Raw genomic sequence first — 14,985 nt, forward strand, 5'->3', positions numbered from 1 at the left:
CATCATTATATAGCTCAGTCAGTACTATCACTCCCTAATCTTTGTCACTCAAAAATCTCTGATACTTGGTAAACTTTTTTCTTCTCTACAATGCTTAAGTTCCTTAATCTTTTGCTTCAAATCCTTCATTTATTGTGCAACACTATACTCAATCAAGCTTATCATTATGACTTTTTCTAGCTCTTAGCTTTATCAAACTATCTTCTAAACTTCATGTATTAACTTGAATAACACATTTTCTTGTCAAGTACTAACTTATTAATTTCACATAATAATTTCATATCACATACACATCTAAACTCTACCTTTCACTAGGTCATCTCATGGTCTCTACTTTTCAAATCCTCTTCATCAACAATAGATATGGAACTCTAAAATTTTAGCGAATGTCTCTCTAGTAGGTTTGATGTCAATGATAATATAATAATTATTTCAATCAAGCTCTCAACAATTGTAGTACAACAATCTCCCTCTTTGGCATTGATGGTAACTACCTCAAGTCACCATGCAATTGAAAAATAATACAATAGTAATATCCTTAGTTTCATTTTGATTCTCGTCTAGTCAACTTCAATGATAACAACAATCTTCAACATTATCCCTCTTTCTTTATGTCTTCATTAACAATAGTCTTCATCATCATCTCTCCCTCTTTGTTATCTCCCCCTCTTTATAGTCATATGGTAACTACCTACAGTCTTTATTGTCATCTCTCCCTCTTTGAAAATAATGTCAAAGACATCCAAGTCACCATAGAAATATTAGGTACACTGTCATACATATTTTCCATATAGATATCATTAGTATTTCATGCAGATTTTCTCCCTATATTATTAGGCTCATTGTCAAGATCATCTCTTCACATCATTTCACACCTTAAAGGAAGATCCTAAAGTATAATATTTTGTATCAATGTGTATGATATTCTAGTAATAAAATTTGATGCAATGCCACATTTTCACTATAGTTGGTATTGAAAACATATTGATACAAGTATGATAATGTGTTGCAATCATTATTTTGTCACTAATATCAAACATACTACTTGATGGTAAGACAATTACTTATATGATTTAAGTACTATCATTTATTTGATTGATGAAGAGGAATTAATCAAATGAGGAAACAATAGCACCTAGAGGAAAGGTTGAGTTATGACATGGAAAAAGAGTACAAGGATCAGTTAAGGTAGTGATATTATAGTGAATTGATAATCTACTTATAGTTGCAAAGGATGGATACATTGATTAAGTTCAGAAGAACAAGTTAAACGAATTGTGTCTAGCAAGCTTAACATTCTACATAGTAGGTGCCAAGCAAAGTTAGTGTAAGCTGAGTAGAAAATCAATTAGAGCTGGGCAAAGTTAATTTCAATGTAAGCCAAGTGAAATAGTGTAGGCCTAGTAAAGTTTAGTTGATGTCAAGAATCAATAAAATTTAGTTTGTGTCAAGTCTTTTGATAGTGGATACCAAGCAATGCAATATGTGTTAGGCACTAGAAGCCAGTTAATGCTGAGTGTCAACATTATGAGAAAGATCGAGAATTCAATGAATCTAAGCTGACAAGTTTGATTTCTTGGATTGTGTGAATTGTGTAGAAGATAAGCTTGATGAGTTGGTGACACAAAATTCATGGTGAACTATTTTGAGGTAAATTCAAAGAGGATTGAAGGAGAAGTTTCTGGAAGGGAATGAAATGAAATGATGGGTAGATTCATTGAATATTACCTAATCCAACATAACCTTAAAATGGACAATGGAGGATGAATGGAAAAAGATCTTGATTCCCTATTTATAGAGATGGCTAGTCAGAAGCAAAGATTGTCATGTGTGAGAAACCAATGAAGACAAGGAGTCTAGGGTATTACTTCATTTAGTGACCCAAGAGAAGAGATTTCATTGGCAAGAAAGGCAAGAAGGCTTAAGGGTATGGATGCTTGGAGGGTGAACAAGCTATTAGAGCTGAAGTGTGTGAAAGCCAAGCCTAATAGAGTACTAAAATAGAGATCTGTAATCTGCAAATGGAGTTGTAAGTTGTTATTAGATCAATCTTTACTATTACTTTCTAATCATTGTACTAGTCCATGGTAAATACTTTGGATTAAGGTTGACCTAATAGTCATTTGTAAATTCTTTAACTCGGTGACATTCCAAGTGAATGATCTAAAGTCCTCTAATAAGGCTCACTCCTAATAGGGTGATTAAAATCCTTTAACCAAGTCACATTCAATAGTGTGCATTGTAACCTTTAACAAGGTTGGCCTTTCATAGGGGATCATCTTAGAAGAGTGAGAATGAGTAGCATGTTACTAGTAGTTTTTTCCAAATTGGATTTGCATGTTAAATCATTGTGTCAAATGTGTTATTGAATATACTATGTTTCATGTTTACATTTTTGCAAAGTTGATTTAATAATAACGTACAAGTTTTAGTGATTACATAATCTAATAGATGCATGCATGATGAAATTTTTTTATGGATATGGGTTGAAAAGTTTTAATTATACATCTAGGCCTTAGATAATTGATTCAACCCCCCCTCTCAATTATTCCAAAGAATTCCAACATGTAGCAGTAGAGAGGGGAGTGCCCCTAACTTGTCTCTAAAGTACTCATGTTCCTCCTTAGGTAATACATTAGTGAATATGTCATATATTATTATTTTTAGATTGTGGTGACTAATTAGGAAAGTATTGTACATACTTCATAAATTCATTGCAGCTTGAAAAAAATAATTTAGGCTCTATTTTATCAAGATTTTGGGCTGGCATGTAATTATTAATTATAACCCTAAAGCAGTAAAAATACTTATATAAAAGAGCTTAGGATTAGGGATTGTTTCATAAGGGTGATGCAAAATTGGTTCTTTTGGTAGTATTGAGCTATAAGGGATTACAAATTATAATCAGGTTGTAATTACTGGATCATAATAATATTGAACTTGCTATTTGGTGGACTAGCCCAGGGATTGGGTGAACCACATTAAATCTTGGTGTCTTCTATTCTTCTTTGTGTGATCTATTATTTTATAATATTGGTTATATTTGCATGTAATTTTTATTTTTGTCTGTGGTTTAATCCTAACAAGTAGTATCAAAGCGAGGTTATTTTTTCAATTATCGTCTATAGGAAAGTCTCATGGTTGAGTGGGAATGATGGTAGACAAGAATAGCTGAGGGTTGATAGGTTTAATAGGAAGAACTTCCAGTTATGGAAGATGCAAGTGGAGGACTATGTTTATCAGAAGGATTTATGAAAGTCATTAGAAGGCAAAGCCAAGAATTAGGGATCTATGTCAAATGATGAATGAGATCTTTTAGACAGAAAGGCACTTGGAAGCATTCAATTATGCCTAGCACCATTGATGGCATTTAATATTACAAAAGTGAAGACAACATAAGAGTTGATGAAAACCTTAGCGACACTATATGAAAAGCCCTCCACTTCAAACAAGGTATTTCTCATGAAGCATTTATTTAATATGAAAATGGCAAAAGGTGGATCTGTTGTAGATCATTTAAATGAGTTTAATACTATTACTAGTCAATTATCTTTCGTGGGTATCAATTTTGATGAATAAATTAGGACTCTCTCGATTTTGTGTTCTTTGCCTGAAAGTTGGAATGGCTTGGTAATGGTTGTGAGTAATTCTGTTCCTAGATCTAGTATCCTAAAATATGATGATGTGATTGGTGTTATTTTGAGTGAGGAAACTCATAGGAAATCCTCAAGTGGATCTACATCAAGAAGTGCTTTGAATGCACAAAGTCAAGGTAGAATGACTGAGAGAGGAAGTAATTTTGGAAATCATAAGAAATCAAGAGGAAAGTCAAAGGGGAGGAGGTCTCAATTGAGAGGACCAAACGACTATTGGTATTGTGGAAAACCAAGGCATAAAAAGAAAGATTGTTGGAATTGAAAGAAAAATAAAGGAGCTAAACTAGATGAAGATAAGGAGGCAAATGTCATAAGTAACAAATCTGACGAGGATGCTTTGCTTCTATCTTTAGAAAGTGTTGATGATTCATGGGTATTAGATTTTGGTGCTTCATTTCATCCTACACCTCATAGAGGTTATTTCATTGATTATGTCCAAGGGGATTTTAAAATTGTTTATTTGGGGGATAATGAACCCTGTCAAATTGTTGGAAGGGGAAAAGTTAAGATTAAGTTGTAGAATGGAAATCATTGGCTACTACATGAGGTAAGACATGTTCCAAGGTTGAGTAGGAATTTAATTTTAGTAGGGCAACTAAGTGATGTTTTAGTAGGGCAACTAAGTGATGAGGATTGTGTAGTTACTTTTAATGATAAAAATTGGAAGGGTACAAAAGGTTCCCTTGTAGTAGCAAAAGGTGTGAAAGTAGGCACCTTATATCTTTGTACATGTCATATTGTTCCTTCTAGTTTGATTTTTTCAGAGAAAAATGAATGTTCAGGAACAGTTGCTTCCATTGAGTAGGGAGGACAAATAGCTATTGTAAATTTTGATACAACATTGTGGCACAATAGACTTGGGCACATGAGTGAGAAAGGTATGAAAGTACTTCATTCAAAAAAAGTTTTACCAGGTCTGAAATGTGTTAATATGGATTTCTATGAAAGTTGTGTGTATGGAAAATAAAAGAGAGTGAGTTTTGTGAAGACTAGGAAGGAAAACAAAAGGGATAAATTAGAGCTTGTGCATACAGATGTATGGGGACCAACTTAGGTATCTTCCTTTGGTGGCTCTTATTATTATGTTACATTTATTGATGATGCAACTAGAAAAGTATGGGTTTATTTCCTTTGATAGAAACTTGATGTATTTCAAACTTTTAAGAAATGAAAATGCTTGGTTGAAAATGAGATTGGTAAGAAATTAAAATGTCTTAGATCTGATAATGGTGGTGAGTAATATAGTCATGAATTTGAAGATTATTGCTCCACTAATGGTATTCATAAACAAAAAATTGTTTCAAGGACTCCATAGGAAAATGGAGTGGTTGAACACATGAATAGGACTATAATGGAGTGTGCAAGGAGCATGAGATTGCATGTTGGGTTTCCCTTACACATGTGGGCGGAGGCTGTCAATACTATTGTATATTTGATTAATAGAGGTCCATCTACTTCTCTAGGTTGTGGTATTTTAGAGGAAGCATGAATTGGCAAGAAGGTGAGTTATTCTTTTCTCAAAACCTTCAGTTGTGAAGATTTTTCTCATGTAGAGTCTGAAAATAGAACCAAGCTAGAAGCTAAGTCAAAGAAATGTGTATTTGTTGGATATGGAATTAATGGATTTGGTTATAGGCTTTGGTATTTTGAAAATTAGAAAATTTTAAGAAGTAAGGATGTTATATTCAATGAGAGAGTGTTGTACAAAGATCTGTTACAACAAAATGAGAAGAAAGAAGATAATTATGTAGTGGTAGATGATACTCCAAAAGATGATGTTCCAGCCATTCCTCATGATTTGCAACAACCACAAAAATGAATACCACACACACTAGTGAATGTTAGATGGTCAAAAAGGAAAATTAGACCTCTAGAAAGATTCTCTCTCTCTCTTTGTATTCAATTTTACTTATCGATGCTTGTGAACCTGAATGTTATGATGAAGCTATGTAGGTGGATACTAAGATTCAGTGGGACTTTGCAATGAAAGAAGAAATTGACTCTTTGTTGAAAAATAAGACTTGGGATTTATGCAAATTGCCTATAGGTAAAAGAGCTTTACAAAATAAGTGGCTTTACAAGTTAAAAGAAGAGGATGGAGGTAAGAAAATATTTAAAGCTAGGTTAGTTGTAAAAAGATTTACAGAGAAAAAGGGCATTGATTTTGATGAGATATTTTCTCCTGTTGTTAAGATGACTTCTATCCGTATTATTTTAAGTATTGTGGCTACTGAAGATTTTTATTTAGAGTAGCTTGATGTTAAAACAACCTTTATTTATGGAGATTTGGATGAAGAGATATATATGGCTCAGCCACAAGGATTTGTGCTCAAAGGTAAGGAGTACTTAGTGTGCAAATTGAAGAAAAGTTTATATGGCTTGAAGCAAGCACCTCGGCAATGGTATCTAAAATTTGATAGTTTTATGCATGAGAATGGATACAATAGGTGTCATTTAGATCATTGTATTTATTTTAAGATATTGGATGATGATAGCTACATTATTTTATGTTTATATGTTGATGGTATGCTTGTAGTTGGATCTAACATGGATCATATTAAGGGGCTAAAATGCTAGTTAGCACATGCATTTGCTATGAAGAATTTGGGGGTAACAAAAAAAATCCTTGGTATGAAGATTTTCAGAGATAGAAAGAACAAGAAATTGACACTATCTCCCGTTGATTATGTTGAGAAGGTGTTGAAACATTTCTCTATGGAGAATGCTAAAGCTATTAGCACACCTTTACCTAGTTATTTGAAGTTCACTAAGGAGATGTGTCCCAAGACACAAGAAAAGGAGTATAAGATGTCCAAGGTACCCTATGGTTCAATTGTAGGAAGCTTGATGTATGCTATGGTATGTACAAGGCCAGATATTGCATATGTAGTGGAACTCGTTAGTAGGTATTTGAGTCATCCAAGAATTGAGTATTGGAATGCAGTCAAATGGATTCTCAAATATTTAAGAGGAACATCCAATAAGTGTCTACACTTTGGGAGCTCTACTACTAATTTATAGGGCTATGTTGATTCTAATTTGGTAGGGGCTATTGATAACAAGCGAAGTACTATAAGTTATATCTTTACTATTGGTGGGGCAGCCATGAGCTAGGTTTCTAGGTTATAGAAGATTAATGCTCTATCCACTACAAAGGCAGAGTATGTTGCTACTAAAAAGGCAACCAAGGAGATGATATGGCTTCAATTCTTCTTAGAAGAATTGGGACATCCTCAAAAGGATAATTATTTGTTCATAGATAGTCAGAGTGCCATTCATCTTGCAAAGAATTTAGCTCTACATTCAAAGACCAAACACATATAGTTGTGGTACCATTTCATTCGTTCAGTTTCAGAGGATGGACATTTAAAGCTTGAGAAAATACATACAAATGAAAATCTAGAAGATATGTTGACAAAGGTAGTAATAAGGGAGAAGCTAAACTCATCTTCAACTTTGGTTGGTCTTCTAGTCTAAACATGAATAATAGAATAGTAGAGTCTAGGGTGGTTTGATCCAGTGGGAGCCTCATGGAGTAGTGACATAGCTACAAGATCAGTCTCCAAGTGGGAGATTTTTGTTTCGTGTGGAGCCTAATTAGTCCCCAGGTGGGAGATTGTTACATTGTGGTGACTAATCAAGAAAGTACTGTACATACTTCATAAATTCTTTGGGGCTCAGGGCATCACCCTAAAAAAAAAATTGGGCCCTACTTTATCGAGATTTTGGGCTGACATGTAATTATTAATTATAACCCTAAAGCAGTAAAAATACTTGTATAAAAGAGCTTAGGGTTAGGGATTTTTTCATAAGGGTGATGCGAAATTGGTTCTTGCAATAGTATTGAGCTGTAAGAGATTACAAATTGTAATCAGGTTGTAATTACTAGATAGTAATAATATTGGACTTGCTATTTGGTGGACATAGCCTAGGGATTGGGTGGACCACATTAAATCTTGGTGTCGTGTGTTCTTTTTTGTGTGATCTATTATTTTTTAATATTGGTTATATTTGCATGTAATTGTTATATCTATCTGTGGTTTAATCCTAACAATTTCCTTAGTGTTCACATATTCAAGCCTCAATTTTTTTGTCTTGTACCAACTCTCTCAAGTAGTGATACTTGATCTTAATATGTTTTATCTTGGTATGCATCATGATTCTTTGAAATATTAATAGAACTTATATTGTCATCATAGATTAATAGACGATCAATAATCTCTCCCTTTGTACCTTTCAACAATTTCTTGATCCAAAAAATGTCAAAGCAATTTAATGTTGCAGCAATATATTCAACTTATGTTGTGGATTGAGAAATGCAGTTTTGTTTCTTGCTTGTACAAGAAATCAATCTCTTTCCAAGAAAGAAAGTGCCTCTACTAGTTCTTTTTCTGTCATCTACTTTTCTAGCCCAATCTGTATTAGTACAAGCTTTCAGCTCAAATTTATCATTCTTCTTATACTGTAGCCCATAATCCTATTTTCCTTCCAAATATATTAGTATCCTTTTCACAACCATCATATGATTTTGTTTAGAATTTGCAATTTTTTTTGCAATAATTCCAATTACTAATGCAATGTCAGGTCTTTTATGAACTACGTACTATAATTTTCCAATCGACTTGTACAATGTCTATTTAACCTCTTTAGAATCATCATTTTTTGAAATTTTATTTCTAGTAGCAATAGGTGTTCCAAATGGTCTGGAGTCTTCCATGCCAAAAGCTTTTAGTATCTCCTTGATATATTTTGATTGTGTAATGTAGATACCTTTCTTTATCCAATATACTTGTAGTCCATCAAAGAATTTGATCTCTCCAAACATAGACATTTAAAACTCTCTCTTCATGTCATTAGAAAATGATTTACACAATTCATATCTTCCCCTAAATATGATATCATCCACAAAAAATTAAGCTAACAATATCTTGCTTTCATATTCATTCTTTGAATGCAAATTGATGTTGTCATTTGTTTTTCCAAAATGAATTTTTATCGAGTATGCATGTAATCTTTCATACCATGCTCTAGGAGCTTGTTTCGATCCATAAAAATCTTTATGCAATTTACATAACATGTTTTTTCTTGCTAGGATCAACAAAACCTTTAGGTTTCTCAACATGGACATCCTCTACAAGTATACCATTCAAAAATGCAAAGTTCACATCCATTTAATAAAATTTGAAACCTTTCTAAGAAGCATATACAAGCAAAGTTCTGACTCTTTCCAACCTTGAGACATGAGAAATTTTTTCTCCATAGTCAATTCCTTCTTCTTATGCATATCCTTTACAAATTAGTCTTGTCTTTTCCTTGTGATTTTACCTATCTCCATTTAGCTTGTTCCTGAATACCCACTTTGTTATAGTCACATTCTTTTCCTTTGGTCTAAGTACTAGTGTCCATGTCTTGTTCTTTTCAATTTACTCAATTTCTCTTCTTTCATGGCTACAATCCAATCTTCATTCTCAAGTGCATCCTTGATTGATCTAGGCTCATACTCAAATAATAAGAATGTTTCACTCATTATTTTTCTTGTCATCACTCTTGAATATTTGTCACTAATGATTTGGTCTAATTTATGATTTCTTCTCACATATTTTGCTAGGATAGGTTCTCTTCTTCTTTGTTCTTGTTGATTTTCATTAGGTTCACCTAGTTCAACATGTTAAATCACTTCAAGTTCCTCTTGTTGTATTCTTGTATGTATCACAAGTTCATCATTCTAATGGTTGAAATTCTTTGTTTGTTGCTCATCTTCTATATTTTGATGTTTGGTAGGTTGTTATTGTTGCTTAGTAGGGCCTTTCTATTTTGACTTGGCAGTGCTCACATTTTGTATTTATTCATCTTGTATCTCAAGTTTAGGAATGGTGTTACGTTCTCCTTTATAGATATATAAAAAAATTCTAGTCTTCAAGTTCTTTCTTGCATTCCATCTCATTATTCTCTACAAATTCATCAACTCTCTTTATTTTCTTTTCACAACCTTATTAATGTTAGAATTCAAACATTTGTATGCCTTACTCTATATGGAATAACCTAGGAATATACCTTCATCAATTTTAGCATCAATATTTCCATTCCTTGAATCTTTCAAAAAAATAACATTTTCTTCCAAAAACTTTGAAATAATTTACATTAGGTGCATGTATATACCATAACTCAAAAGGTGTTTTGTTTGTACCTTTCTTGACTTGTATTTGATTTTGAGTGTAGATTGCAGTGTTGACAACTTCTCTCCAATACTTTGATGAAAGATTCTTCTCCATCATCGATGTTCGTGCAAAATCCATTATGGATCTATTCCTTCTTTTAGCTATACCATTCTATAGTGGAGTTCTAGGTGTTGACATTTTCCTTTTGATTCCTTTATCATTGTAGAATATGTTAAACTCTTTAGACATGAACTCTCCACCTCTATCTAATCTCAAGCACTTCAGGTTCTTACCTATTTCCTTCTCCACTCTAGCCAAATACCACTTCAAAATTTAAAAAGCATCAAATTTTTCTGTAAGAAACATTATAGTCATCATTGTATAGAAGTCATCAACAAATATGATAAAGTACTTATCTCCACAATAACTTTGCACTCCAATAGGACCACATAGATCAATATGAACTAATTCCAAAATATCATCAGAATAAAAAGTTTTTCTCTTGAAACTAGACTTAGTCATTTTTCCCAATTGGCATTGTTTTCACATCACCTTATCTGGTTTACTCAATATTGGCAATCCTTTTATTTTTCTTTTCTTGATGATCTCAATGAATTATCAAAGTTTACATGACACAACCTTTTATGTGATGGCCAAATGTCTTCATATTGTAAAAATAAGCATGTGCCTTTAGATAGGTCTAGATATAAAAAATTAGCTCTTATTTGATTTCCACTTCTAATTAGTTCACTAGTAACATCATAGATCTTTGTCTTCTTGTTTAGAAATTCAACCCTGTAGCTAGAATTGATCAACTATGCCACAATCAACAAGTTATATTCATACCATCAACCAAATACAAATTATCACATCTAATCTTATGAATCGTTATTATTGATCCTTTACTTTCACATAACATGGTGTGTCATTTCCAAACTTGATGCTATTACCATTGTACTGAACCAACCTTTCAAACTTACCTATATCACTAGTCATACGATGTGAACATTAACTATCAATTATCCATCTATCACTTTTTCTTATATGTAAAATTAAGATAGTCTTTTCACATTTTTTATCCTCGTTAGAATCAAAATTAGGCAAATTAGCCAACTCAAAAGTTATGAGTCTGCCAACTAGACTATCCAATGTGAGATCATAACTAGGTTTGCACCTCAACTCTTGTATTGTAGACACTCTAATAGCATAAATAGGAAAAAAAATTTGTAGAACTTGGTTGATTTCTTTCTCCTTAGATATTTTACCTCCAAAACTCTTGATAGCATTCACAACTTCTTTAATTCTTGGAACATATTGTGCTATGTTCTCAACTTCATTCATTATCATGTCATCAAATTTTCCTCTTAAACTTTCTACCATAGTTCTCATCACATTTTGTCTCATCCATGAATTAATGTTTGCTTGTCCCATATTTTATTTGCATTCATATAGTATTTCACTTCATCAAATTTAGAGTAGCTTAGAGAGGATGAAATCTCAATCATCATTTGGTTATGCTCCTACTTTTGTCTCATCTTCTCAACAATCATATGTCTAGGAAATATAATGTAATCATTTTCAAGATAGTTAAAGTGAATAATCTTCAATACCTATTAGATTCAATTTCATTAGCCTTTTCCATGGTGAGAAGTTCTCCTTGCTTAGCTTGGGTATATCTCTATTGTACATCTTGATCTTTAGCTTTAAGTCCTTCATACTTTCACACAAGCACCAAGAGCCCTGATACTAATGGTTAAAATATTTGGAATAATTATGGTGGGGGTGAATTAATTATCCTAGGTCCAAATGTACAAAAAAAACACTTAAAACCTCAAAAAACTTAACTTGATAAATCATTGATTAAATGTTTTCACCATAATCCAACTTATTCATTCCATTTATCTCTATATTCTATATGTGCTAAATTGTAGAAACTTATCACAATCAACTGTAAACTTAAACTTAAAAATAGTAAGTAGCATAAACCCACAAGAAACATCCATACAATTTTTAACACCATGATTTAACATGGAAATCCAATTTGGGAAAAACTACCAGTAACATGTTATCACTTTTTCACTCTTCTAAAGTGAGCTCTGTTAAGAGCCAACCCTGTTAAAGGTTACAAAACACACTCTTAGGTGTGACCTTGTTAAAGGATTTAATCACATTGTCAAGAGTGGTCTTGTTAGAGGACTTAAGAATATTCCATTAGAATGTCACCAAGATTAAAGGATATAGATATGAATGTTAGGTCAAGCTTATCAAAAGGATTTTATAATTACCACAGTGGTTAGAAAGTAACAACAAAAATTTGATCTGATAACATACAACTCACTTTGCAAATTCATATCTCTATCGACTCATCTCTAGTTCATTTATTAGACTCCATCACCCTCATCATCTAAGATCTTGGAAATCCCTTCAAGAAATCCTTCACCTCACAAACTTTTCTCTTTTCCTTGCAAGTATGTTCACAACTTGTCGTCACAAGTTTCCTATCCAAAAACAACACTATCAAACATATCAGATACCTACTTAAATAGGTGTCTTTGATCTTTTTTCTCTTAATCACAATCATATATCTTAGGATTTACAATCAGATCCAAAACATTTATTGAATCTATTAGCCTTATTGTTCTTCTTCTCTTCTTAAAACTTCTAGAAACATATCTTCAAATTATAACCTATGATCACTCAACTAATTCTTTCCTTAAATTAAATAATACAGCTCATCAATCCCTATCATCAACATGTTTTTCTTATTCCAATATTTCAACTATTTTAGCTACAAATCTTGATTCTTTCACAAAGTGTTCTTTTGATGTCACTAGGTCATCATTGGTCATTTCTACCTGGTCTTCACTAGATCACTCTATCATAACTATGCCTTCTCTTTCAGTTATCACTATACAAATTGATCAATATTGTCATTCAACAATCTCTAATACTCAACCAACACTATTCTTCTCTACAATGCTTGAGTTACTTAATATTTTTCTTCAACTCCTTCATTGACCGTGCAATACTAATAATCAACTAATATTATTATTATGACTTGCTTCAACTCTTAGCTTCATCTAACTACCTTCTATTCAAATACTTTAGAATAACTGAGAGTGGGGGTGAATCAGTTATCAAACATTTAAATGTCTAAATAAAACTTTTCACAACTTAGTGAACCCATAAAACATTTATACTCATGCATGCATCATTAAGATTATATAATCACTTAAAACTTGTAGGTTACTGTCAAATAAACTTGCAGAAATGTAAAGCATGAAACATAATAGATTCACCAGCACACTTGACACAATGATTTACCTGGAAAGCCAATTTGGGAAAAACCATCAGTAACATGCTACTCCTTTTTCACTCTTATGAAGTGATGCCCTATAAAATGCAAACCTTGTTAAATGTTACAATACACACTATTAAATGTGAACTTGTTAAAGGATTTCAATCACCTTCTTAGGAGTGAGCTTTATTAGAGGACTTTAGACCATTCACTTGGAATGTCACCTAGTTAAAGGATTTACAAATGACTATTAGATCAATCTTAATCCAAAGGATTTACCCTAGATTGATACAATTGTTAGAGAGTAACAATAAGGCTTGATCTAATACAACTTTCAACTTCATGTGTATATTACATATCATTGTTCATTCCTCCATTTTTCTTGGCCTTTGTTCTTTACAACTTTGATAGCTTGTTCATCCTTCAAGCATTCATCTCCTTAAGCCTTCTTGCTTAGTATGCCAATGCACTCTCCTCTTAGGTCACTTGATGAAGTAGAACCCTTGACTCCTTGTCTTCCTTAGATTCTCACATCCAACTTTCTTTGCTTCATGACTAGCCATTCCTATGAATAGGAAATTAAGATATATTTCCATTCATTTTCCATGATGCAATTTAGGGTTAAAATGGATCAGGTAGGATACAATGTATCTACCCCACATTCCATCTCTTTTCTAGAAACTTCTCCTAGAATCCTTTTTGAATTTTCCTAAAAATGGTTTACCTTGTATCCTATGCCACAAGCTCATCATCCTTATCTTATTTCTAATGCTTGGCACATATTGCATTTCTTGGCATCCACCATGAAATTACTTGGCACTAACTAAAGTTTATTGGTGCTTGACATTGATTAAACTTTACTTGGCATCCACTATTCTTCTCGACATACACTAGAATGAAATTTTGCTCAGCTTCAACTAAATTTCTACTCAGCTTGCACTGACTTTGCTTGGCACCTATTATCCACTCGGTCAAGCTTGGCAGACAATCTTTGTGTAAATTGTTCTTCTAAACTTTCTTAGTGTAACTAGCTTTTGTAACCTTAAGTATATTATCAATGCATCATGTCATCACGGTCTTAATTGATTCTTATACTTCAATACATAATCATAACTCAACCTTTCTTCTAGGTGCTATTGTTGCATCTTTTGATCAAATCCTCTTCATCAATCATATAAGTAGTTGCCTCACTAGCAAATAATAGGTTTGACATCAATGAAAAAACAATGATTGAAACATACAATCTCCCTCTTTCAAACAATCTCCTTTGAAAACATCTCTTTACAATCAATTTATCAAAAATCTTCCTCTTTGGCATTGATGGAAAACCAAACTAATCAACCAAATGAACCAAATGGTAAACACCTTCAACTAAATTGACTAGGTTAAAATAGTAAGACAATACCAATACCAAAAACAAAATAATTCCTTGTATTGTAATCTCTCCCTCTAGTAGTAGCTTCCATCTTCTAAAAAGGTCACAAAGTTCTTTCTTATAACTTCTTCTAATTAAGCTGTATCTTCCTCTTACTAGGTAGATGTCAAGATTTCTCCCTCTTTCTTATATTGTTATCTATCTCTTTCATCATACTAGTGTTCTCCTTTGATCAATAATATCAACAATTAGCTCCTTCTAAGATTAGTAACACTCTCATTTGTCTTTGACAACAATCTCTTGATATCTCCCTCTGATGATGATAAGTTTAATACTCTATCTTCCTCTTTGACAACATTGCCAGAGATGTGTGCTAAAAACTTGTCATCTTAAACATGTAGATATAGGGTTTTTTAGTTTCTTCTGTTTCTCCCTCTATCACCTTGCTTGTGACTAATTTAAAATTTTAGTTCTTTGATTACTTTAGGCAACTCGTAA

Source organism: Cupressus sempervirens, chromosome 9 (genome assembly GCF_028749045.1).
Source record: "Cupressus sempervirens isolate cs-2001-9-10 chromosome 9, ASM2874904v1, whole genome shotgun sequence".
Classification (NCBI taxonomy): domain Eukaryota; kingdom Viridiplantae; phylum Streptophyta; class Pinopsida; order Cupressales; family Cupressaceae; genus Cupressus; species Cupressus sempervirens.